The sequence below is a fragment of the Natator depressus genome, chromosome 1 (assembly GCF_965152275.1).
Source record: "Natator depressus isolate rNatDep1 chromosome 1, rNatDep2.hap1, whole genome shotgun sequence".
Classification (NCBI taxonomy): domain Eukaryota; kingdom Metazoa; phylum Chordata; order Testudines; family Cheloniidae; genus Natator; species Natator depressus.
Genome location: NC_134234.1, coordinates 295384162 through 295410542, shown reverse-complemented (window position 1 = coordinate 295410542; position 26381 = coordinate 295384162). Strand labels below are relative to the sequence as shown.

General features: G+C 39.9%; 1 protein-coding gene across 28 annotated transcripts in view; it reads left to right on the top strand.

The window, feature by feature from the left end:
• Window positions 1–26381, top strand: part of NRCAM (neuronal cell adhesion molecule) — a 290661-nt gene that overhangs the window by 82131 nt on the left and 182149 nt on the right. For 2 of the 28 annotated variants that reach the window (XM_074942204.1, XM_074942207.1), the window contains exon 1: window positions 25378–25508. The exons of the other annotated variants lie outside the window; for them this stretch is intronic. The gene's annotated coding sequence lies outside the window, so the exon portion shown is untranslated. Of the gene's footprint in view, window positions 1–25377; window positions 25509–26381 lie in introns of those variants that run through there. 28 annotated transcript variants of the gene reach the window in all.

Here is a 26381-nt window from a genome sequence, read left to right as displayed (position 1 = left end):
TTTAAGATAAAGTGACATTCAATATTTTTAATAGCAGCACAATTTCAATATCCCATATCATGTTTTAAGTCTAAAAAGTCATCTGATTAGTTCAAACTTAACTGGTTACTGCACACATTTACCTTCAAATAACTTAGGAGTGGGGCACCTGTAAATGATCTCATTTCTTGAGCAATCCATGCTGACTCCTTCCAGTAATTTTTGTGCGTGACAACGAACGTATAGCTTTTCCTGTAATTCTTGTATATTCTCGATGAAACCAAATCTATTTCATATATTGTTTCACTTTTTAAGTGTAAATAGTTTTGAATTACATTGCTTCTCGTGGTATTTGTTAGAGTAATGCTTTTTTATAATAGAGAGTACAGTACATACATGGCAACACTCTGGGTAGATGAACTACCCAGCACCACAGATTACAAAACCATGGAAACAGGAAAAGAAACCTAATTTTAATTTAGGCAAGGATTCCATAGCAACAGCTGAATGAAATGTAAGTTTGGCAATATTTACTGGGCAGCTATAGTACAGAGTTTAAGTGCTAGACCTGCCGTGTATATAAAAACTCCCTGCGTGTTCACTACTTGTGTTTTCCTTAATCTTGATCATAATTTTTTCTCCTTTAAAAAAACTGTTAGCAACATCAACCAAATCAACCAAACTTTAAAAGAAATATTAATCAGGAATAAAAAAAAATAGAAACTTTTAACAATATGTACTTGAAGAAATAGGAAAAGCAAACTATGATTTATCAAGGTGAAGAGGAAGGTTTTTATTTCTACATTTATTTGTTGAACTTTTAAACTGAAAAGAAAAAAAGCTATCCACAGAGACATGACACAAACATGTTCATCAAAAGCTGAGTAGATATATGCCTGATTTATGCCTGCCTAACTGTATTAATAGCCCACAAAGCGATAAATACTATGTAGGTTTGTAAGTTTTTCATCTTTGGGATGGAATAGGTGCTGTTTGCAGAGAAGTCTGCAGGAATCCCATAGGTTGGTTTGTATTTGGATGATACATGACTAATGCCAATGAATGAGTGTTTCTGCTATTTCCCCCCTTCACTGAGGTGCAATGATTAGTCAGTACATAGCAGATTTTAGGCATTTTGTGTGGACACAAGCACTCTGTTTAGTGTATACCCTGCAGCTCCCTTACTAGAATTTAGTCCACTGAGGACAGACTCTAGAGCCTATGCTATTAAGAAAATACCCATAGTGGCAATTGTAGCCCTCTTTCCATTGTAGGCTACCCTTTCTTGTGGCTGTCTAACTCTGTCCCTGCTAGTCTGTATGTCCTGACACTGCACTGAGTTCACACTCAGTATGTGAAGTGTTTCGTCAGTCAGCGAGAGGAAACGCTGAGTGTGGCAGATAGTACATGTATCAGTGTGCCACACCGGAAACTATAATCTAATGTCAGCACTGGACAGAAGTGGGAATTAAGTACTTTTTTGCTGTTGTTTCCCAATGGACATAATTCAGGGGACCAGAGTAGATCTATCCAAATACAAGGGAAACCAACCAGATGTTTTGAAGGATTCTGGATTAGATTTTTTCTGAGAAAGAGGCAGCAATGGGAGAAGACTTGAGAGGTCAGCAAAGTATATATGCAAAAACAATGAGGGGTCCGGTGGCACCTTAAAGACTAGCAGATTTCTTTGGGCATAAGCTTTCGTGGGTAAAAAACCCACTTTTTCAGCTGCATGGAGCGAAAATTTGCAGATACAGACATAAATATGTATTGGCACATGAAGAGAAGGGAGTTACCTTACAAGTGGAGAACCAGTGTCGACAAGGCCAATGCAATTAGGGTGGATGTGGTCCACTCCCAATAATTGATGAGGAGGTGTCAATACCAAGAAAGGGAAAATTGCTGTTGTAGTGAGCCAGCCACTCCCAATCCCTATTCAAGCCCAAATTAACGGTGTTAAGTTTGCAAATGAATTGTAGCTCTGCAGTTTCTCTTTGAAATCTGTTTTTGAAGGTTTTTTGTTGAAGGATGGCTACTTTGAAATCTGTTATTGAACGTCCAGGGAGATTGAAGTGTTCTCCTAGTGGTTTTTGTATGTTACCATTCCTGATGTCTGATTTGTGTCCATTTACCCTTTAATGTAGAGACTGTCCAGTTTGGCCTATGTACACAGCATAAGTGGAGAGTCAGATCAAGTCTGGGAGGCAGTAGCCGCAGAGAAAGCAGGGGGAGGGCTAAATTTCAGGTTGGGCCTGAGATCCAGCAGAGAAATGAAAGGGGCTTTCTGATCCAGTCTCTATTTTCTGACTAAATTCAGTTAAAGTTACATGCTGTGGCAATGGAACTATGTCAGTTTCCTCTTTGACAATCCCTCAGACGCCTGTTCTGATGCTGCATATTTCATAGTCAAATGCTTAAAACTACCTCTCTTTCCCCCTATACCTTCCTGTTGTATAATGCCAGGTTAAACCGTTGCTGGAAATTAACTTAAAATATAATAGTGATCTTCCTTTTTACTCCTAGCTATATATTCCTCTCACTGTGGTTTCATCTCAGTTCTCCTAAATACTTTCTTTTAATAAAAGTTTGCAGATTAAAAAAGCCAGTCTTTGCCCGTCCATGCTGACTGAATGCTCCTGTCATAAATTTCAGCTGACTGTGTAGGACTAGGAACTAAGTCAGGATAATATACCAATGAGAAGCAATTGGACAAAAAACAGTCAAAGTGGTCTGAGGACTCACCTTGCTTCCTCAATCTAGCAGTCAGTAGTGAGCTTTCAAGGGCTTTCATAGAAGAGGCAGAACCTTGGGCAAGCAACTTGAGCACCTTCTTAAATAAACATACATACATCCCTTGATAACACAGATACTTCTGATTCTTAAAGAAGGTTAATGCACAACATCCCATTCAGGAACATGATTCAGCTCTTGCTCAAGTCAGTGGGAAAATTCCCATTGACTTCAGAGCTGCAGGACCAGGCCCCTGTCTTTGCTCCTCTGTACCACTGAGAATCTCAGAATCTTAATAATGATGATCATTAGGGTTTATCCAAAGAAATAAAAAGTAGGAATATTGCACTGTGCCAGACATCTGTTGGCTTCAAATAACTACAAGCAACCTGCACTCAGTGCTATTTGATGATGAACCAGCCTGTCATTTGATATGCTTTCAGGCGAGGCCAGAATGAAATGTATTCACACCCACCTACTGCAGCTGGAAAATGACATAAATAGCCCAAATTATTGATTGCACTGCTCAGATTTCCAGGGGCTGCTTTGTCAGTAAGGAAGTAAATTTAAAAAATGTCCAGTCCAACAGACAGCATGCAATGTGTTGTGTGGGACAAGTTGGGGAGAGGTCCCATATATAATTTAATGGAAATAGGAGTTTCCTTTTTTAGTGAGAAAAGGGGTGTTCAGTGCAGAAGATGGAGGAAGACTGAAGAAGATTGGTTTTAAAAAACAGTGAACACAGTTTGCCAAAGTTTTTAAAAACATTTTTTGGCAGTGAAGTTTTTTGTTCAACATAATGTAATTTTCTCCTTTGACTCTTTATTCTTAGTTTCCTAACTATAAGCAAATAGCAGTAGAATAAACACAAAACAGCTGATGCTGAAAATAATTTGGAAGAATGAGAGATATGTGGGTATAAAAGCCGGATGGAATTTTGATAGGTTTGGTGTAGTCCCAATTTTATGGCTGTTGTGAGAAAACAGTGATTGATACTAGTTTATTGAATAAAGCCAAATATCAATTCTAGTCAGGCCTTTAGATAAGTTCCTCAAAGGCAAAAAGTCCATTCTAAGACTATAATTGATTACGATATGTATGTGTTTTGTAAACTCATCTAACTTGAGCCCTGCGGTTGCTTTAGTATGTAAACACATTGTCTGCATTTCTGCAGGGGTGTAATCAGTTCCCTTGCTGAGGCAGATATTTATTGAAAACATACAGATTTCTGGGTCACAATCATTTAGGACCTAATCCTGTAAGCCCTTTACACAAACAACATGCACTGGCTTTGTGAAGGGTTTGATGAATCTGGTTCTTCTGTGTTTTAGAAACTGGCCATTTATAAAATTCAGTTTTGTGTTTTCTCATGATTCTTTCCCAACTAAAATGATTGGCTGGGCTGGAGCCTAGTCTTGCAATGACATAGGAAATCCAACATCCCCTCGTGACTTTGAGCCTTCTGATTGGTTGTCTGCCCCAGTTGTCCACCTCCTAGGGCAGAATAATCAATCAGGGTTGCTACAGAGAGAGCTCTCTTCTCCCTCCCCTCCTCTCAGCAACCTGAAACTATTATTACAGGAGGAAAGTGGGGAGGAGAGAGTTAAGGAGCCCAGCCTCTCAGGACAGCCCTGCTCCCTTTTCCCGGTTCTGTCCTGTGAGCCACCAGAATGGGATGGCATGCTGCTTCTGCTCCTCTTCCAACCCTCCTGCAGCACCCAGACTGGTAAAGAACGGAGGGGTGTGAAGAACCCTTGGAGCTCCCCCTGCAAGTCTGCAAGGGGAGAGGGGATCCCACTGCAGCCTCCAACAGGCCGGGGCAGGAGGAGGGTGAAGAATCCGAGGAGGAGCTGGTGAGAGGAGGTGGTTTACTGCAGTGGGGGACTGAACTGATGAGGGGCCTGATGGGGAGAGCTGGGGGAGCAGAACTGATGTAGAGACTGGAGGAGAAGAATTGATTTGGAGGTTGGGGACAGAATTAATTGCTGGGCAGGGAAGGGGCAAATGTTGGAGTGAGCGCTCCAGCAGTGGAGGCCAAAATCATCTTACTTAAATTTGGAAGAGTGGGCAATGCTAATTGCCTCCACACACCCACCCACTTTGGGGTGAGCAGGGGTGTGGGGCTTCCAAAAATCAAAAGATAATTTAAAAAAAATCTCATGACTTTTGGGGTATGTCTCATGATTTTTGATCTCTTGAGTCCATGAACAAAATTGTCTTTAATATTTTCACCAACAGAAAACCTGAAAAGCAGAAATATGGCAAATTATGAGACACTTCTTAACCATACCCTGATGTCCACGTAGCATGTCTCCATTGATAGTAACAGATTCTGCATTGTTTCAAAGAACGTCCTTCTGCTTCAGTACTATATGCAACGCATTACTCTCCCTCACTGTACATCATAAAATCTCAGTTATGACCTTCCTGAGAACACCGCACACTTCACACTTAACTTGTGCATGTATGTGAACCCTGAACATAGTGTTGCTAGTATTGTTATTGAGGATGTAATTAAAATGTTGTGTTCTACTAAGACGGAGATTCATGTGTTGAGTGTATGTGTTTCTATATTGGTTGGAGATAGAAGGAAGTTCCTTGTGGTAGTGCAGAGTCCTTGATCATCAGTAGGAATGTGCTGTGTGAGCATTAGAGTACCATTATGAAGTGTGCCAGAACTTGGCACTTTCATGCTTTATTATTATTTATTAGTGTCACTGTAGTGCCTCAGTCATGCATTAGGGCTCTATTATGCTAGGTGCTATCCAAGTCCATAACAAAATGATAGTCCTTACCTAAGACATCCTTACCTATACTTCCAGCTGGAAGGTGTGAATTCCAGCTTGAGGAGATATACCTACACCAGCTCTATTAGCATCTTGGGCAGATACCTATTTGTGGCTGCTAGCCCTTCCTGCCATTTGTGCTGCTGTTGCTACAACTCTATATTTAGCATGCTACCTTGATCAGAGTTAGCATGGATATATCTCCCTGAGCTGGAATTTAAACCTCCAACTGGAAGTATAGATATACCCTAAGAATAAGACGAGTCAGTGGTGGATGCAACAAAGAGACAGGGCACAAAGTAACAGTGAGATGATTATCAATATTATCATGGTTTTTCTTCGACATCACATCAGAGATGAGTTTTAAGGAGACATTTGAAAGAGGACAATGTGGTAGCTTTGTGGATTTTTATGGAGAGCAATTTCCATGCATAAATGGTGTCATGGAAGAGTGCATTAAGTGGTGTATGGAAAATTTAACAAATGGGCCATCAAGTCTGGCATTGATGGCGGAATAGAGGTGGGAGTCAACATCTCAGTTGCATAAAAGAGATGATAGCTAGGCTGTGGCTTCATTTCCATTGAAAGCAATAGAAATTGAAAGGTGGAGGCCATCTTTATTTGATGCAATGACCCACTATTGCAGTAAAGGCTATTTTTCCTGAAGGCATAAGCAGCTTCTGTCCCAATGGGTATCTTCAGTTCCACTGTACATTTTAGAAAATGGCTGACATTTTGAATAAGGAAAAATTGTAAATATTGGTAAGACAGGAAAAAACATCATTAATAATTTTGCTTTATTATAACCTAATTTCTTCAAAGGTAGCTGGCAATACATTTTAACTGAATGGAAAGCTTGAAGTATGACAACACAAAACATTTTTTTAGCCAAAAATAATTGAAAAAGTCAGAGATTGGAGAAAAATGTCTTTAATTGTAACTCATAAAATACGGAACAGATTTAATTGACAGTCACCAGAAAATTCAATCTTTACCCACGGATTTAAGTTTGGTGAAGGTACTGTGACAGGGTCGGGCCAGATGGCTATAGGAGAGTATTAGAAGGCAGATATATTAGCCCCAGGCTAAGTAGGTCCCTTTTCCCTGGGTAAGGTAACAGGGAAGGTTCGAGAACAATCAGGAACCTTCTGGAGACAATTAAGACAGGCTGATTAGAACACCTGCAGCCAATCAAGAAGCTGCTAGAATCAATTAAGGCTGGCTAATCAGGGCACCTGGGTTTTAAAAAGGAGCTCACTTCAGTTTGTGGTGTGCGTGTGAGGAGCTGGGAGCAAGAGGCACTAGGAGCTGAGAGTGAGAACACAGACTGTTGGAGGACTGAGGTGTACAAGTATTATCAGACACCAGGAGGAAGGTCCTACGGTGAGGATAAAGAAGGTGTTGGGAGGAGGCCATGGGGAAGTAGCCCAGGGAGTTTTAGCTGTCGCACAGCTGTTCCAGGAGGCACTCTAGACAGCTGCATTCCACAGGGCCCTGTGCTGGAACCCGGAGTAGAGGGCGGGCCCGGGTTCCCCCCAAACCTCCCAACTCCTGGTCAGACACAGGAGGAGTTGACCTGGACTGTGAATTCAGAAAAACGGCCTAGCTGAGGGCTGCTGTGCAGCTCCAAGGCGAGCAAATCCGCCAATAAGCGAAAGACCCACCAAGGTAGAGCAGGAACTTTGTCACGATACACAATTCTTCATTTAAAGCAAAGAGATTGAATCCCAGCTTTAGTGAAAAACTGTACCCAAACTTACTTAATTATGATTTTTATTTATTTATTTATATGCATTTGTGTTTTTATTGTCTCAAAACAGGACTTTTAAGCGTGTAAGTTGATACATTGTGAAATCATATATGCTTTAATAATAATAATAATAAAAAGCATTTTTGGTCATAGAGTCAGTGGTGGTAGATTTTCACCTTTTTAATTTCCTCTCGCTAACTGCTGGCTCCCTTCTTTTGGGTTGTGCATTGTGGTGATGCATAAAGTACCAACTGCCATGTATGCTGACATTACATTTCAAGCATGTGCACTAGTATTAGAATTTTATGGAGATTTCAACAAGAATCTCATTAAAATTTTGTTTATTTGAAAGTAAGAGGAGAGAGAGAAGAGGCATTATGAAAAAATAAGGTGACCAACTTTGGTTTAGGTTTTGGAAATAATAATTAAACCTTTTGGGATATTTCCAATGACTGACTTTGGATTAGGTTTTGGAAATAATAATTAAACCTTTTTGGATATTTCCGATGCCTTTGTTTTGTTTTATTTTATTTTATGTTTTTGATTTACAGAAAAAATTAAGGTCCCAGTCCTACATTCCTTGTGCACCAAAACTCAAATCCAACGAGAGTTTTGGGTGTGAGAGGAATGCAGATTTGTGCACAAAGAGCGAAATGAAATTTCCTGTACAAGTTCCACATTAAATCGTTGAATAATGACTGCATCTTTTCATGAATCAAACCCTTCTTTTCCATCTACTTTTGTATGCCCATACAAATCCTACAGCTTTTTTCCCTCCTCTTATATTTGCAAACTTCATTTACTTGGTGGAAAAGTTTTTGCAGTATGTATGGTTTAATTATTTTTAATCCTTTTTTTCATTATCTGTGCTTCCAAATTGCCTTTGCTGTCTTAAAATATATATATTACCAGCAGCATTATCTGTTGCCGCAGTGATGAGAAAGATTGCATGCACATGGTTACTTTTTATTGCTCCTTTAGAGGATATTACATGAATGAAATGTTTCCTCTGCATTCAAGTAATGTAAATATGGAAGAGTAAGTTGAAACAACAGAGGTCTGCTTGCCATTATGGCCGCTTACAAAACACGGATAAAGTGTACTTTAAATACAGAAGCTGCTGCTAATTTTATTGAATGGGGAAAAATGGTCTTGCTGTTGCCAGCAATGTCAGCTGATGATGGAATGAGTATGAATATCAAATGTTACCTTTCCTTCGGTATTAATTATTAAGATACATTTAAAATAACAAGACTCTGGGGTGGGGGTGTGTGGCTCAGGGATTTGATAAAGGAATGTGGAGCCTTTCGTCTCCAGGTCAACAGTTCAAATCCAGTGTCATAGTTCAGGGCAACTGCACCGTATTTCCCTTTGTGGTCCAGTAAGCTCAGCTGTCACCTCTCTTGGGTGGAGACCTGAGTGTCTCTCCCTCCTGACTGGGGTATTTTCAGACTGCAATGCTCCCTGCCTATACTGTGAACTCCTTGTCTCCTCAGAGATGGCAAACAGGGTACTTGCTACAGTTAAGGTACCATACAGCTTTCTAAACAAGCACATCTATTCTTAAGGTAAAAGCATTACAGAGAAAACATATTAAAAATAATAAAAGAACCTACATGCATGCTAATAAGCTTACCAGAGATCCCCCCCCCCGCCCACTTCCACCAAGGGCTCTGGTTGATGATTAGTCCTTCAAACTCCACACAGGATTTTCCTGTGGTCACAAGTTGATCACAGGTTCAGCTCAGAACAAGCACCCTCATGAGTAAGTCAGTTTCTCCATTATACAGATTGTCTTTGAACTGTGCTCATGTCACAGGTGATCAGAACAAAAAGTTCCCCTGCTTAGGGAGAAGCTTCAAACACTGAGTCAGGAAGTGGGAGTTTGCAACTCTTTCCTCCTAAGTACTGCCTAGGAATTTCACCTCATATAGCATCCTTCAATTACCTGAAGGGGGCTTCCAAAGAGGATTGAGCTAGGCTGTTCTCAGTGGTGGCAGATGACAGAACAAGGAGCAACAGTCTCAAATTGAAGTGGGGGAGGTCTAGGTTGAATATTAGGAAACACTATTTTACTAGGAGAGTGGTGAAGCACTGGAATGGGTTACCTAGGGAGGTGGTGGAATCTCCATCCTTAGAAGTTTTTAAGGCCCGGCTTGACAAAGCCTTTGCTGGGATGATTTAGTTGGTGTTGGTCCTGCTTTGAGCAGGGGATTGAACTAGATGACCTCCTGTGGTCTCTTCCAACCCTAATATTCTCTGATTCTATGATATGTACTGTCCCAAAAGATTTGTTTGTGCTACATTGTTCAACGTAACTTTTTGAAGCTCATAGTACTTCCCAGAGATTGCGTTAATCCTCTCTTGTTCCTAAAGATGTTCCACACAATCCCACAACAGTACATAAACATTTCCATTTTTAATACAATGAACTTCTAAAATACTTAAATATAATCCAGTAAGGTTTAAATTAATTCAGCAAGGTTTGTCCAGGTTATTGCAGGAAATTACCATGATCGTTACATCCAGCTGAGACCAGTACAGTAACTCCTCGCTTAACGTTTCTGAAAAATGCTACTTTAAGCAAAACGATGTTAAGCAAATCCAATTTCCCCATAAGAATTAATGTAAATAGGGGCGTTAGGTTCCAGGAAAATTTTTTTCGCCAGACAAAAGACTACACACACACACACACACACATATGCACACAGAGAGTATAAGTTTTAAAGAAACAATTGAATACTGTACACAGCTATGATGATTGTGAAGCTTGGTTGAGGTGGTGGAGTCAGAGGGTGGAAGAGGGTGGGATATTTCCCAGGGAAGCCTTACTGCTAAATGATGAACTAGCATTCAGCTGAGCCCTCAAGGGTTAACACGTTGTTAATGTAGCCTCACACTCTACAAGGCAGCACGAATGGAGGGAGGAGAGACAGCATGGCAGAGAGAGACAGACACACACCGTGTGTGTGTGTGTGAGGGAGAGAGAAACAGAAACAGAGAGCCACACCGTTCTGTGGAGACGGGGTACCGGGGCAGGAGGAGGACACCCTGACATTAGCACCATTTACCATCAGACTTTCTGTGATGTGAATAATGGTCTCAGACCAGTTCCTGATGATGTACAAGTTTCTGCATCATAGCTGCCATTAACTGGCACTGTTGGTGATAGTCGCAGAATGAGCATGGAGACTGACTTATCCTTTCACCTCCAGACTTGGTCCCTTGAGAACAGGAGGAAGGCATATTGATGGTGGTCTAGAGAAGCTTGCGCTGCTGCTGTTGTGCTGTATTTGGTTGAGTGCTTCAGTCCAGCACCTTTCAAAAGCATTGAATAAACTCAAAAATCATCCTTGGGTGTGGTTTGATGAGAGAGCCCCTGTGCAGGAGCATTCTTTTGAAATGTGCGTGGAGTACGGCAACTTCAGGGGGGCTTGTCTATGCTAAGAAAATGCACCAGGTTAAGTAACACAATGCTAAATACAAATTTATCACCTAGTGCAGAAAGGGGCATTCATATTTCAAAATGGTTGTGGTTCACCCTAGAGATGTGCCAGGTATTATGAGAGGCAGCACCAGAAATGTTTTGCTTTTTTAATTCTCATTATCCTCACATCAGTCATTTGTAAAGATGCCAGTTTCTACCCACAGAACTGTGAGTTCCATTAACTCTCTATCTCGCAGATATAAGTGTTGAGCTACATACTGTATGTTGTACAACCAGGCATTTGAAAGGCCTATATTACCAGCGAACAGCAGGCTAAATTGAAGGTGGAGTGTCAGCTTCAGCTTTCAGCGTCCTTGTGTTTATTGGTTTCAGAGTAACAGCCGTCTTAGTCTGTATTCGTAAAAAGAAAAAAGAAAAGGAGTACTTGTGGCACCTTAGAGACTAACCAGTTTATTTGAGCATGAGCTTTCGTGAGCTACAGCTCACTTCATCGGATGCATAGCATATCGTGGAAACTGCAGAAGACATTATATACACACAGAGACCATGAAACAAAACTTCCTCCCACCCCACTGTCCTGCTCGTAACAGCTTATCTAAAGTGATCATCAAGGAGGGCCATTTCCAGCACAAATCCAGGTTTTCTCACCCTTCCCCCCCCCCCACCACAGACACACATACAAACTCACTCTCCTGCTGGTAATAGCCCATCCCTCTTTGAAACCTCTCTTTATAATGCGCATGATAATCAAGGTGGGTCATTTCCAGCACTAATCCAGGTTTTCTCACCACCCCCGCCCCCCACACACACGCATTATAAAGAGAGGTTTCAAAGAGGGATGGGCTATTACCAGCAGGAGAGTGAGTTTGTATGTGTGTCTGTGGGGGGGGGGAAGGGTGAGAAAACCTGGATTTGTGCTGGAAATGGCCCTCCTTGATGATCACTTTAGATAAGCTGTTACGAGCAGGACAGTGGGGTGGGAGGAAGTTTTGTTTCATGGTCTCTGTGTGTATATAATGTCTTCTGCAGTTTCCACGATATGCTATGCATCCGATGAAGTGAGCTGTAGCTCACGAAAGCTCATGCTCAAATAAACTGGTTAGTCTCTAAGGTGCCACAAGTACTCCTTTTCTTTTTTCTTGTGTTTATTGGTTCATGCTGCAACCTTATTGTTACTTAGTAATTCAGTTAATTTTATTATTTAATAAAAGGAGATATTCTTTACAAGCAAGTTTCCTTTGCATTTTTGAAAATATCCACCACATCTTTTATACTAGTGGTTTGTAAACTTTTTGAGCTGAGTCCTTGCTTTGAGTTACAATTTTTGGTTGCACTCTCCCTCCCCACCCAAACAAAAATAGACACATGCAAAAGCTTGATAGCTTACTCATAACCCTAACAGCGATCTTAACATACCTTTAATTACCTTACCTACACCTGTAATTTTCAAATATGTAGATTCTTATCAATGGCACAGCCAAGGCTTCCTCAGCAGTGGGCTACTTCTACCTTGCAGCCAGGCTGCACGGCTAGGGCAGCGCCGATACCTGCCCCTCTGCCCCTTCCCCCTTGAGTTTTCAGGGTGGGGGAAGGTATGTGCAATGGGTCTCTGGGGGCAGAGCCAGCGCTGGGCGTGGAAATCATTGCAGACATAGTGGATGGCTAAATCGCCCATTGAGGTAAGTTGGGGTGGAGATGGCCATCTCTCCCCAGTCCCATGTGGGGGGTGGCCTGGGGCTGTGCAGGGTTGCCACGAGCTGCCTGGCATCGCCACTCACCCCCTGAATGTTCCTCCATACGCCCCTAGGGGGGCGCACCACACAGTGTGAAACCTCTGTTTTATACTATATTATATGACTCATGTTTTAGGTCCTTTATATTAACTGCTGTACAGATCACCTAGTGTCGGGTGCTATGGCAACACAAGCCCTACCATATTAGTAGGGGCTCTGCAGCTATTTGTTATAAAGAGAGAGGACTGCTGACAGGGCAGCTGTTCTCTATGGGTGCATCTACAAAGCCTGCAACAGCAAGCCTCCCAGACCAGGCCAATCACTTAGATATTGTGGCTTGGGCTAAAGCTCAGACTGTGAAACCTAGGAAGGGGATGGGCTTCAGAGGCTGAGGTCCAGCACAAACTGCAGTTTCAAAGTACCATCTACAGAGCTATTTTTAAATCACTAGTGTGAGCCTGAATCTATCAGTCTGGGCTGGGAGGCTTTCTGCCATGGTCTCTGTAGACAGATCCTGTGAGGGCTTGGGGACTCTGGAACTTTCTCTTGTTTTTGGTCCACAGTAGCCTGAATTGGTGACCTTCCAGGCATGCTATAAAAGAAATATGCTTAAAAGGGTTTTCAGAAGGGACTGAGGGATGCTTTCCAGAACAATGAAAGAGTGCAAAGGAGTTTTTGGTAGGTAGCTGGCAAGCAGAGCTCCTGTATGAAATTGTTATTTTAATGCTGCTGGGATTTTATTGTATTACTAATTATTTGTCAGGGTGCCTGGGGCCTTATTTAGGCATCTTTTTTAATTTAAAAATAAAATAAATAACAAATGCTCTTCACTGCCTCTTCAAGGTCTGGAGAGTAGTTGTTCAAATCCACATCTAAATTAAGTGTTTGTTTGTTTTTTGGTTTCTTGGTGTATCTACAACTCTGATAAAAAGAAAAGGAGTACTTGTGGCACCTTAGAGACTAACCAATTTATTTGAGCATGAGCTTTTGTGAGCTACAGCTCACTTCATCGGATGCATACTGTGGAAATTGCAGAAGACATTAGATACACAGACACCATGGAACAATACCTCCTCCCACCCCACTCTCCTGCTGGTAATAGCTTATCTAAAGTGATCATCAAGTTGGGCCATTTCCAGCACAAATCCAGGTTTTCTCACCCTCCGCCCCCCCACAGACAAACTCACTCTAAGGTGCCACAAGTACTCCTTTTCTTTTTGCGAATACAGACTAACACAGCTGTTACTCTGAAACCTACAACTCTGATGTGGTTGTGTGAATGGTTGCACGACTAAACATTCCTTCCTTCTCCTCCACAAACAAGTTCAAATTCTAACCAAGTGTAGAAACAGCCCTCAAACAGGCTGACATTGAAACTGAAAAATAAGCTTTATTGTATCACCTGCTTTCTGACTGGCATCTCGCTCTCACAGTGAGCGTGGAGCAGGAGTAAGAATAAACTGCTTGGGTTTCCTCTCCAAGGGTAATTTTTGTTTTCCAATATACTTTAATTTTGTCTTTGTTTTGAGTCCTATACCTCACTGAGTACCTTATCAGTGCTCAACAAATAATGAATATTAATAAATTGGGGGTGGAGGGGTTAGAATGTGTAATTGCCATTGTCAGGCCAGGATTATACATGCAAAGATGTGTGGACCAAACCTTCTGATCCCGGCCTCCCAACCAGAATGTCCCTGTGTCTCCTGCCACCAGCAGTCTGTGGAACAGCTTCCCAGCAGATGTTTGGGAAGCCAGAAGGGGGTATAAAACATCCATGTTTACATTTCCCCTGCAGGTGTCTGTGGTGTACTCGTGTACAGATGGAAGCTGGGATTTGGTCCTCGGGATGATTTGATACCTTTGAAGATAAATAAACATGTTGGTGCTCCACTGAGACCTTTTCCATTTGGTGCTCCAAGAACTCAGTTCAACTTCAGTCTTGTTGCTTAGGTTTCTTTACTTAGCATACATCATGAGTTGATCAGACTCCAGTGTAGGAGTGGGCATGGGGCATTCCACACATCCAAGGTTACACAGCAAATCTCTTCCTTTATATACATTTACACATTACATTGCGTTCACTATCCATCGCATCACACGTTTTGGAACTAATCCCTGTACAATATGTACTGTCTGTGCACAACTTACTTTTTATCTCATTTTATGTTCCAAGCTTATTTTATCCATTGTTATCTTGTCCATTGTAAATGGTTCCCTGAGTGTTCCCCTTTATTTTAACTAGTCTAGACATTCTGTTTCCAGCCTGCTGATCCATTTACCTTCCTAATCCTGTCTCCCAATAAATGAGACCTCATCCATGTCCAATTATTCATGTCAAGCGAGGACTACAAAATGTTTTGATTTTTGTATATCCTTCTGTCCCTGTTTAGCCAACTGTCCTGTACTCTGTAGAACTGGTCAGAGCACCTCTCTGCTCAAAGATAATGAAAACAGGGTGGAGTTTGAGTGTAAGTGAGAGATTTTAGCTGTTTGTCCTATTTACTTTCATTTTTCTGTCTGAAACTAGCATATTTTGGGCACATTTCATGAATATATTACTAGAATAAACAAAGCCAACAAGTCCCCTTAGATGTGTAATCAGTAGGGAGTCATCATCTTACATTCAGTAATTTTACACAGCTTTGAGCTAAATCAGATCCAAATGGAAACTCCATCACTCAGGGACATCTCAGGAGTTTGTACGTACTCAGGGGACATTTGGATCATAAACCAAAGAATGGATTACGCTCACCCATATGTTGTTGTTTTTAATCTTTGACAGATACAATATGGATAATCTTCATTAAATGAGTAATCCAAGTATAATTCAATAAAGATTATTTATTGATTTGTTGTGGCATCTGGGTGCTTTGCATCAGTTGAATTATCACCACATTAGACAACATATAGATTTTTCATCTTAAATTACTCACGTTGGAAAATATTCTTTATTTTAGACCTGATCCTATTTCCCATTTCAGTCCAATGGGAGTTTTGACATTGACTTCAGTGTCTTCAATTACTTTACTTTTTTTTTTGCAGTGTTTCCCTGTGGGAGAACACACAACCAGATGGAATGACTTATCTAAATGTGACAAGGGATGGGAGCATTTTGTGATATCTGGCCCACCTCTCAGATAAGGAAAAGCATGGCACACTTCTAGGTTAATATATACCTTTCACTTTGCTGAGGGGCATGATACAAGTCACGATTTCTCAGCAGCCCCAAGTGCAGTACGTAGTGGGCTGGCATACATTTTAGCTAACCGCTGTACTTAGTGTATTATTGCAACAGTCATGAACAGGATATGAGAAAATGTTGAATAACATATATATTTATGTTTACATATGCATACATTTATTTTTATATCATAACACACGTACTCTAGCTTGTTCTTTAAAGCCTACAGTTTCAGTACAGGATTGATTGTTTATCTTCAGACTGTTGTAGATCAAGTTGCTATGCTGGTCTTCGTTATGGCCTGTAAATAAATGGCTAGGAAGTCTGTTACAGATTACATAGCCAAAATATGGCACATAGTAGACTGAATTGCCCAACAAGGCCTGTATGTAATCAGAGGTAGAGCTGGGAGAAATATTCCTCATGTTAACTTCCAGTGAGTGAGCCTTTTTGAGTTAGTAAAATGGAATTTTACAAAATTCCAAGGTAAATATATTCTGTGCTGTAGATGCATAAAACATTTCAAAGCTGCTATATAGTATGAAAATTCAAAAGTGCAAATTGTGAAAAGTCAAAAAAACTACATCGCCTGGTGGACTGAGCACAAAGTAGTAAGCCAGGAGTTTGAGTTTTGTTGTCACTGCTGCCACTTAATAATTTATAAATGCTGTAACAATGCTTTACAAACAATATTTAGTAGGTACATTATTTTGTTTTGCAGATGAGGCTCAGAAAAGTAATTTGCTAAAGTTCCTGTGACGTGTCACTATTAGAACCCGTGTCTCGCACCTTACTGTTTTAGGTTTAATCTACTAGACCGCAGAGCCCTCAGGCAAGAAAATTACTACTCAGAGACTTTTCCCTATCTGTAGAATGGAGATAGGATATTTACCCACTTAAATATACATTTAATCCTGAATATTTTCATTGTTGCTTATGGTAAATATTACTATTCCGATTTTGCAGAGGAGAAAATTGAGGCTCATGACTCAAGGGCTCAGCACTAGGCTCAGACCCACAGCCAGTATAGCTTTCAGCAACAGCCGCGCCCCCTTCCCCCCCTCCCCCCACCCCCGGTCTGTGGTAGGAAGGGATTTCTTGAGGAATATTAAACTTTAAGATGCTAATATATGGAAGTGTGAATAGTTTCCTGATATTAATTTTATTGTGAATGTAAATGTTACTCTACAAGTGTATCCCTACTATATGTTGTTTAATAATTTGCTTTTATTACCAAGAAGAATTGTCATAAAATAAATAATTTTGGCACCTTTCCTAAATAATACCCCTGCAAAAAATGTATCATTCCTGCCTTCTAGTTTACCCAGCACCTAAAGTAGGCTCCTGGTGCACAGTTTATCACATCCCTTCCCATCAGAAAAATAAACACAAAACCCCTTAGACAACTCAGCAGTCTCAAAAGAGTCCTACACATCATAAATAAGAACTCCGCTCTCTTCAACCCACTCTCCCAGGTGGAAAAATACATCTGGATTATTTCTGAACCAGGGATCCAATTTGAGATAGCAACTGCCTCCTTTTTCTCTGCTGACACAAATGGCTTCCTTCTCAAATGGTTCCTTCTAATGCACATGAGGCCAATCCAACTTACTCCTGAGGAAATTCTGCGCACAATATTTTAAAATTCTGCATATTTTATTTGTCAAAACAACACAATATAATCACACCATTTTCAATTATTTTGGTAATTTATTTGAAAATACCTGTCAGTGAGAATGTCTGTAACAATACAGACAACAAAAACAGATTTAGGAAATGTTTTTGACAAATAGTTTCCTTATTAAGTATATTAGCACATCTATATGGCTTCACAGAGCAGATGGCAATACTAATATTTCCAAGGATGTCAAGCACAGAAGACTTTAAGGGTATGTCTACAAAGCAAAGAAAAATTAGTGGCTGGCCCGTGCCAGTCGACTTGGGCAGAGCTTAGACTGAGTTGCTGTTTCATTGCTGTGCAGACTTCTGGGTTTGGACTAGAGCCAGAGCTCTGGGACCTTCCCACCCTGCAGGGTCCTAGAACCCAGGCTCCAGCAATGAAACAGAAAGACCATAGGGCCCTGTCCCTCTGCACCAAGGGCACCACAATAGTGACCAAGAAGGACAGAATCTTGCATGCACGCCTAGATCTATCCCCAAATCCAGGTGGTTTGGGCTCAGTACAGGTGTCTGAGTGTGGGAGGAATGGGACTCAGCATGGAGTGGGTCTGGGTGCTGGGGGAGTGGGGCTTGGTGGGATGGAGTGGGGGTTCAGGTGCAGCGGGTTGGAGCTCAGTGGGGTGGGGGTCCAGGTGCAGGGGCCTGAATAGGGTGGTCCAGGTGTGTGTGTGGGAGGGGCTTGGTGGCATGGGGGTTTGAATGTGGGGGGCTCTGCATGGGGTGGTCTGGGTGCGGGGCATCCGGATGTGGGAGGGTGTGGCTTGGTGGAGGGGGGTCTGTGTCTGTGGTGTGAGTTGTTCTACCTCACTTACACGCATGCTCCCCCACCCAGCCTTGCTCCTCACCCCGATTTACGTCTCTGCTGGCTGCTCCAGGCACTCAAACCAATGCTCCCGCACTGCTGGGGAGGAGTGCATGACCACTCTTGTGGCTTCCATTTGCTTTCCAGTCAGAAGTCATTTTTCTGTGGGGAAGCATGTGAGGACATGAATTCTGCATGCGTGTAGTGGCACAGAATTCCGCCAGCAGTACCAGTTGGGCTATGCACTGGATAAGTTCTGCAGAGGTTGTGGGAGATAATGTCTCCCCTTCTCTCTGATGGCTGTAGAGCAGCTCTGCTGCTGGTGAACCTCCACATTCAAAGAGGAATAGATGAGGGGTTTCACAGGAGCAGAACAACTATTGCACCACACACAGGGCACACTTTTGGCTCCATGTATGCTGTACCTCCGCATATTGTGCAGTGAAACTGTGCTTGGCACTACAGTCAGGACCCACCACACACAAGGAGGAAGAGAAAAGGATTTGCCCCTTTGTGAAAAGAGGAAGAAAGAATAACATTGGAGGAAATAAACAGTGTAGTGGAAGCTGATCCTGAGAGTCTTAGCATGTACCATGCACTTCAAAAAGTAATATGAAAGCAAAAGAGAAAACATAGTTCTATCAATTTGTAGTAGCACTAAGCTATCTGCTTCAGCTGATAAAAAGTGATAGATACAGAGGCATTTGAAGAGAGTACTACTCACTCCAGCACCCTGGAGTCAATCTGAGACTATGTAACTATCCCTAGAGACTCCTCTGTGTGTTAAACAGCTTAAGCACCTTAGATGTGGGAACAAAGTCTCTGCCTCTGAAAGAATGAGTGAAATCAGACTAGTAAGTCTGCACTCCTAGAGCATTCTAAAAATAATTTTCTGCTACTGGCAAGCAGCCAGCTTGTCTTGGCCATCTCAATGGATGTTAAGAGGAAAATACACAGAAGAGAGTAGAGCCCAGGCATCATAATCACTGCATACATACAACAGTGAGTGTGGAGAGAGAGAATTTAGTTATTCAGGTATAAATTCCATACTGTCAGTGTGTTTGGAAAAAAGGAGAATCCCCATCCTAATTCAGACACCATAAAATGCACTGTAGAAGCAAACAATATATTCTAATTGTTCATGTGCTCATTGCTCTGAGACTGTTGTTATATACTAGTCAATATGCTGGTTGACTTGCATGTTGTTAGAGCTGTTGGGGAAAAAATGGGATAAAAATAACATTTTTCTTTATATTTTGTCACTTTGAAATTATATGATTAACTTTATTTATTATTGACTGTTGACATTGGATAAAAACTAAAATTATATCAGACTGATACCTGACATTTACACTTTTAACATGCAAAACTATTTATAGAATAAAAAGCTAGGAGCAAATTTATATCTACAAACTGAAGACAGTGGTTTTAGTCAAAAATAGGTCCATGGGGTTTCAATTGTGACAGCTATTATTAATTCAACAAAAGCAGCTCCATGCTTCATAACTGTTCTTGTGCTTCACTTATATTAAAGTAATTATGTTATCATCTATGGCATCCTATTTTGCATATCTTTGTTTTCATAACCTCAGGACATCTCTACTACCCGATCATTCCCTATGAATTGTCCTACTTTGCAATTTATTTACAAGGCAGAAAAACATCTTTTCATTTTTTAAACCTAAATTAATTTTTAAAAAGATTTTTAAAATAGCCAATATCCAGAATCTGCATATTTCCTGTTAATGTATTTTTCATTTGCCACAATGTTTTATATTCAACATATAGTATCTTTCTAATTTATTATTAATGCTGAGAGGAGGTAATACAGAACACACAACATAGCCTTTTCCCCAAGATACATTTTCCAGTGAATCCAGGTTTTTACATTTTTAATGTCATGTGAGCAACATGGTATAATTGCATTTGAAGTAAGTTAATATTTATTTTTCAAGCCTTACGATCCAAATCCAGTGTCCAATCCAAGTAGCTCGGCTGGGCACTCGGGAGCCAAATATATACAAGAAAAAGGAAATGACTCTGGAATGACTCTGGAGCTGTTCCAAAGCTATTACTGCGGTAATAACCCTAATATGGTCCTTACTCTAACGAGAGGGAGAGTTGGATCTGAGTAGCAGAAATACACCCAAGCCTACCCTTGCACCACCTAAATCCCTGTGTTCTGATGTTCTGGAGGCTACTGCAGAGCTGAGCCCTACACTCACAGCAAGTATACAGCTCCTCTCCTTCCCATCCTGCATTGCTCCTTGTACTGCTTTCATGGCCAGAAACCCTCTAAGACAAAGGAGGATAGAGTGTGCAACTGTCTGTGACAGCTCAGCTAAAACAAATTCTAACATAAGGCATGCAAATAAGTTGAAGTATATATTTTAATTGTTTAAATGTTAGGCAAAATGTGCTACCTAAATAATTTTGATCATACTCAATCCTTTTTTCACTCACCCTTAAATGTATTATGCATTATCAAGCCCAAGTATTCATACATGATTTCATGCTATTTCCTAATCTGTCTTTAATAATAATCATATAGTTTAATATACTCTTAGGTTATTTTAACCAGTTGTTAAAAATTGCAACATTCATTGATTTGAAGTGTTGTTTTAATATCTAAGATGCCTACAATTTAAAGTAGTATCATAGGAACCTTAATTGCCTTTTGCATACATGCTTTTTTTCTTTTTAAATATATTGTTGCATTTTGGACACCATTACTTATTGAAAGCAGTCATCCATGTTCACATAAAGGCAGACTCTGCCATCCTTCCTTACTCTACAAATTGCCACACTGAGAATAATGAGACTAAAGATGATAGAATGCAGCCCGTAGTGTAGAGAATTTTCAGCATCTCAGTAGTCTTAAACATTTATCAGAGTAACAGCCGTGTTTGTATTCGCAAAAAGAAAAGGAGTACTTGTGGCACCTTAGAGACTAACCAATTTATTTGAGCATGAGCTTTCGTGAGCTACAGCTCACTTCATCGGATGCATAGTGAGCTGTAGCTCACAAAAGCTCATGCTCAAATAAATTGGTTAGTCTCTAAGGTGCCACAAGTACTCCTTTTCCTTAAACATTTAGTGATTTAAAATTATCCCAAGGACCTAGAGGGAATTTTGTAAGTGAAACACATGTACATATCATGTAATATTGTAACACACACACACTATGTTAAAATATCGTTATTAAGGTTGTAAAGCCAAGCACTAATTAATTAGGAAATGCCAGTATTAAAGTTGCCCATGCAATCTTAATTCAACCCTCCTATTCATATGCATTATGATACAATCTTTAATTACAAATCCACATACTATTTTTTTCCACAGGACTCCTCTTTCAGTACACAGAATGGGTAGCACTCAGTTAATGTGTGGCCCCATACCTTACTTACAGCACATGATTCAAACCATGCTCTGACGACAGAATTACTGCTTTACTCATGGGTTTTTCTGTGGTATTCATAACTGTAGTATCCAAGTGCTTCACAAAAAATTTATTTTCACAACGCTCTTGTGAGATGGGATATTATTATCCCCATTTTACAGATGGGGAAATGAAAAAGAGCGAGATTAAGGTCAAGAATGTCCACTTATTCTGGGTGCTCAATTTGGGACAGTTAGGACCTGATGATTCAGAGTACATAGCATTATGTAGCACTTTATATGTTCAAATCACAGCTTCCATTGACTTCAGTTGCAGCTGTGAGTGCTCAGCATGTCTGCAAATTAAATCTAAGGTCATACGTCAGACACCAAGAAAATGAGGAACACACAATTGGTGACCATTTGTAAAAAGTTTGATTTCCTAGTGACTTGCCCTGCATCACATAAGAACTCTGCATTAAGGTTGCATGGACAGCCTTAATTCTGGCATTTCCTAACTTTTGAGTGCTTGACTTTGCAATCTTAATAATGTTCTTTCAACATAGTTGTGTGGACTTGTGTGTATGCACATACACAATTTACTAAGTTTTTAATAAAGCTAATTGAAAAAAAAACCCAGCAATCACATCGACACCCAGGAATCAACAGGGTTGGGACCTTTAGCTCCACTACATAGACCTCTGTCACTTGAACTAATGGAGTAACAAATAGGAGTAGAAGATTGTCATCTTCCCTGTGGACCTACGTGGAGCTATTTGCAGACAGCAGAGGAATGGTGAAATAGGAATTTTTGGCTCCATTTCAAGCTCTGGAGGGGTATGTGCTCTACTGGGCATAAACTCTTCTGCTCATTGTCCCTGTTCTGCAGATTTACTCTTTCTGCCTCATCCTCTCCAAACTAGCCCCAACTTCCAGTCCCGGGCTTCACAGTCAGTCCCAGTCTCATTCTTATTGCACAGCCAGTCTCAGTTCCCTCCGTCCTGGCTCATTTTCTGTTCTTTCTCTCCTCCCCTAAACCCCATCTTTAATTGTCGGCACCTCCTTTCTATCTACTTTCCCTGTTGGCTCTAGCTCACAGTCATAGTCTCTCTTCTTGACCCCTCAAGAGATCCTTCTCTCCTCTCACCCACCTCCTTTCTCCAATTCTACTGTTTCCCAGTCCTGGTCTTCTGTGCTAACTTCTCATTTGGTCTTTCTTTCCCCCACCCACTGGCAAAAAACAAAAACGTTTCTCCAGAGTGTGTAGCAGACAGTTGTATTAAATACATCTTATCTAAATCCCATAAAGCTGGAAACACCCCTATTTTGTTTGAAATTGCACCTCAAATCATATTTCCCATATCTATAAAACCCAGGCTTATACAACAGATCTGCAAGATACTTAGTTTCTCGGTTTTACAGAATCATAGATCCACAGTGTGACACAACTAGAAATTTTCAAACTCTGGAGTCATTGGGCATTACAAAAATCTTTTTGTTCGAATGTTATTCATAGTAGTAGGAAGCATGACTGTTAACATTTTAGTGTAGGTATGGGCATACATATATATACACATACATACACTATTTAAAGCAAAGAAAATGAATAAAAATATTTTAATAAAAATGAACAATTGTACAATGTGTGCAAGTTCTGTTGATCAGCTATATTAGAATTATTCTAAATAGTTCATTATATGAAATAATTGCTAAGTTGCATTATTGTAATGTATGCAATGAAGCTGGGCATTTCTAATGGCCGTATCTGTTAGTAAAAACTTCCCAGGCTGCAAAGATTTGTAAAATAGCAGGCCACAGATGATGTTCTGATGACTTAAAAATAAGCATATCTCAGTGAACATTTTCAGAGACATACATAGAGTTGCTTTTGTTGAAGAAGTAATAGATGTCGTGATTAAAAACCTTTTCCTAATAAAAATGTATTGCAAGGTAAGAGAATTAGTTCAAAGGACTCTTTTGTAACTCTCCGTCACAAAGAATCTGTTTTATTATGATAGCTGCCATCCTGGCAATCAAGTGACAGATTTTACTGTGGGTTTTCAAATGTCTGTTAAATATAGCGCCTCCATTTTTTGAATGTTTTGAGTAGCCCACTGTGTAGCTACTGTTTGAAAAGTAACGTGTCACAGTGGGAGGTTGAAAGGGAATGGGCTTCCAGAAGCATTTAGTGCTTAATGGGTCTACTGCTGTAGTGAAGCAGTGTGCAGAAATAATTCTGATTAGGCTTGGTCAATCAAGCTACAAAATCAGACCTGTCCCTTTTCCATTCAGCTCTAAAATACAGAGAACAATCATTGTTTAAAATACAGTTTTTAAAAGTCCTTGCATCTTTAGTTAAAATACCATTTATTTCTTAACATCATATGGCTGATTCTTATACCTCTGGATACTATCAAATGTAGAAGGGATCGAATGGTTAAACTCAGAGAGGAGATTATTTCTTTCATTTGGGATTTCACTTTAAAAGGAATGAGTAAAGCTATGAAAATAGTAATTTTGAGAATTGAGTTTTGCATGTATTAAATGATACTAAATGTGAATAATGTCGTACCACATTTGTAGTGTAATAAATAGCTAATTATTTACAGTTTCATGTCAGATGGTACCATTAAAAACTCTTGCACAGCCACATATGTGTAATTAAAAAGGAATAACTTTGAATGATAGGATTTTTGCATAAGCATCATTATATTGATTTAAAGATAAATATTTGGATAAAAGACAGACAAGACTTGGCTGTTAACTTTTAATTTCCTTTTTTAAAATGTTTTATATTTTTCAGCTAAATAAGTCATAGCTTTAGTACTGGTGCACCATATGTGCAGAAGGGGCCCAGTTAAGATACTCTGTTAAGTTTAAGAGGTCATATGACTGTGGTCATTGTTGAACCACACTGACAATATGCTTTGAAGTAGATTATATTACATGTTAGTTGTGCTTTGGTGAAGAAAAGCATTCTTCTGAACAGGTCTTCAGAGCTAAATGGGTTTCAGGGGAATTTGTAAATAGTTATTGTTGTGAACAAACACTATAACTAATGTTGACAGGATGTTTACATTTTTACTTGTAAAATAATAGCAAAAGTCATGATGTTTTTAACTGAAATTCTCTGCAGCTTGCATTGTGTGCTGTTTCAGAAAATAGATGAATGGTATTTAAACATGTTTCTAAGGAATTATAAAGCTTGAAAAAGAATCACTGTTCTGTACCTATGTTTCCTCAAGGTAATTGCTTGAAAAGCAAAGGTGATTCAGGGATTCATGAGAAGTGACAAACCGTGGCTGCCAACACTATTTATGGTGCAGTCAGCTTTTTTGAACTTTCTTGGTTTATTTTTCAGTATGGATAAATTTGCTTTCTGGCACTGGAATGCCATTTGTCATCATCAATAGAAGGCTTTGCAAGGATCCACGTCTCAAGCATGGTGAACAGAAAATTGAGAGCTACTCCATTTGGCAATTCATATAGCCGAATGCAAGGGCAAAGTGAAAGCAGGTCTCTGAGTTAAGAGAAGCAAATCACTATCAGTTGCTTAGGGGAAAATACTGGAGGGGGAAGATCTGGATGGAAATGCTTGTTGACTTAATTGGTTTTAGTATTTATGTACTGTGTAAAAGCAGGAGGAGCTAGAGAGATTTTATTTTTTCAGATAGAATGTCAGTTACTGTTTAACCTTACCTCCACCCACCCCCAAGCAATGCACATCATTTTACTAAAGGTTCAAGCAATTAAACAGATTTTTGCTTGCTTTTAAATAAATACAGGGAAATGTTTAACCCCTATTGTATTGACACAAAGCCTGTGCTGATCACACAGTGAAGCCTGGGAGGTCCAAACACAATGTGATTGGCTGTTTAAAACGGTCCTCTTTTTATACATGTTTCTGCACACAGTCCAGCAACAGCAGGGTTCAGCAGCACACAGTTTTGTCCACAGGATTACAACGTGAGGGGGAGAGTTTTACCAAGTTACCATTTTTTAATAAGAAAATGGAAAGAGGCAAATAATTACATCTGTAAGGTAATATTCTACAGCTACCTTTTGTACACTCTTTTGTTCCTCTTTGATGTTCAGCTTATTAAGATAGATTTGTGCATCTGAGTACTGTGTCAGCTAGTTTGGTTTATCAGAATATGAGAAATGTGAGGAAGTTGAGTTTATAGCTCTGAGGATGAGGTTGAAAATCTCTTTTGTGCAATTAATTTTATATATTTGATTAGCTTGGTTAAATGTTCTAAAATTTGAAATCAACACCTCTCTAACTTTGTTAAATTGTGTAGAATGGCTTGAACTGGTAGCACAGTGAAGCCCAGATGTAATTAAATACGGTGTGCTGGAAAGTCTTAGGTTGATTTTAATGCTGATTTCTGGGAAAATAGATCCATTATTTTAAAGCTTATATCATGTGAGATAGAACTGTTTCTGAACTATCATAAACTTGTTTAATTTTCTTCAAGGATTTACATTGCTGAAAGTTTTCTTTCATGAAAAATTGACATTTTTTTCAGTTACAAATTTATCATATTAGTTTTAAATGAGTTTTGGGGCGTTCCCTGGTTATTATTCTTCCAGAATGAATATTTGAGGAGGATCTAAGTAACAGAGTACTATGTGTTCACAAGAAGAAAAAGTGTTATCACTCACTGATTCTTCTGCTCCTGTTTCATTAAACAGAGAAGAGCATGTTCACTCCTCTCTAAACATTGACATGTGACAGTTCTGTGATAAAAATCCCTATAGTGATTGTTAGATTTTTGCATATAACCATCTTTAGAAAATACTTGGGGGAAAAATTATGTCAGAAAAATGAATTTTGGTTTTTGAAATCTCAGAGACCACAATGCAGTCTAGGATGCTGTATCTAAGCAATCCTGTTGTATAAACATCTGTACT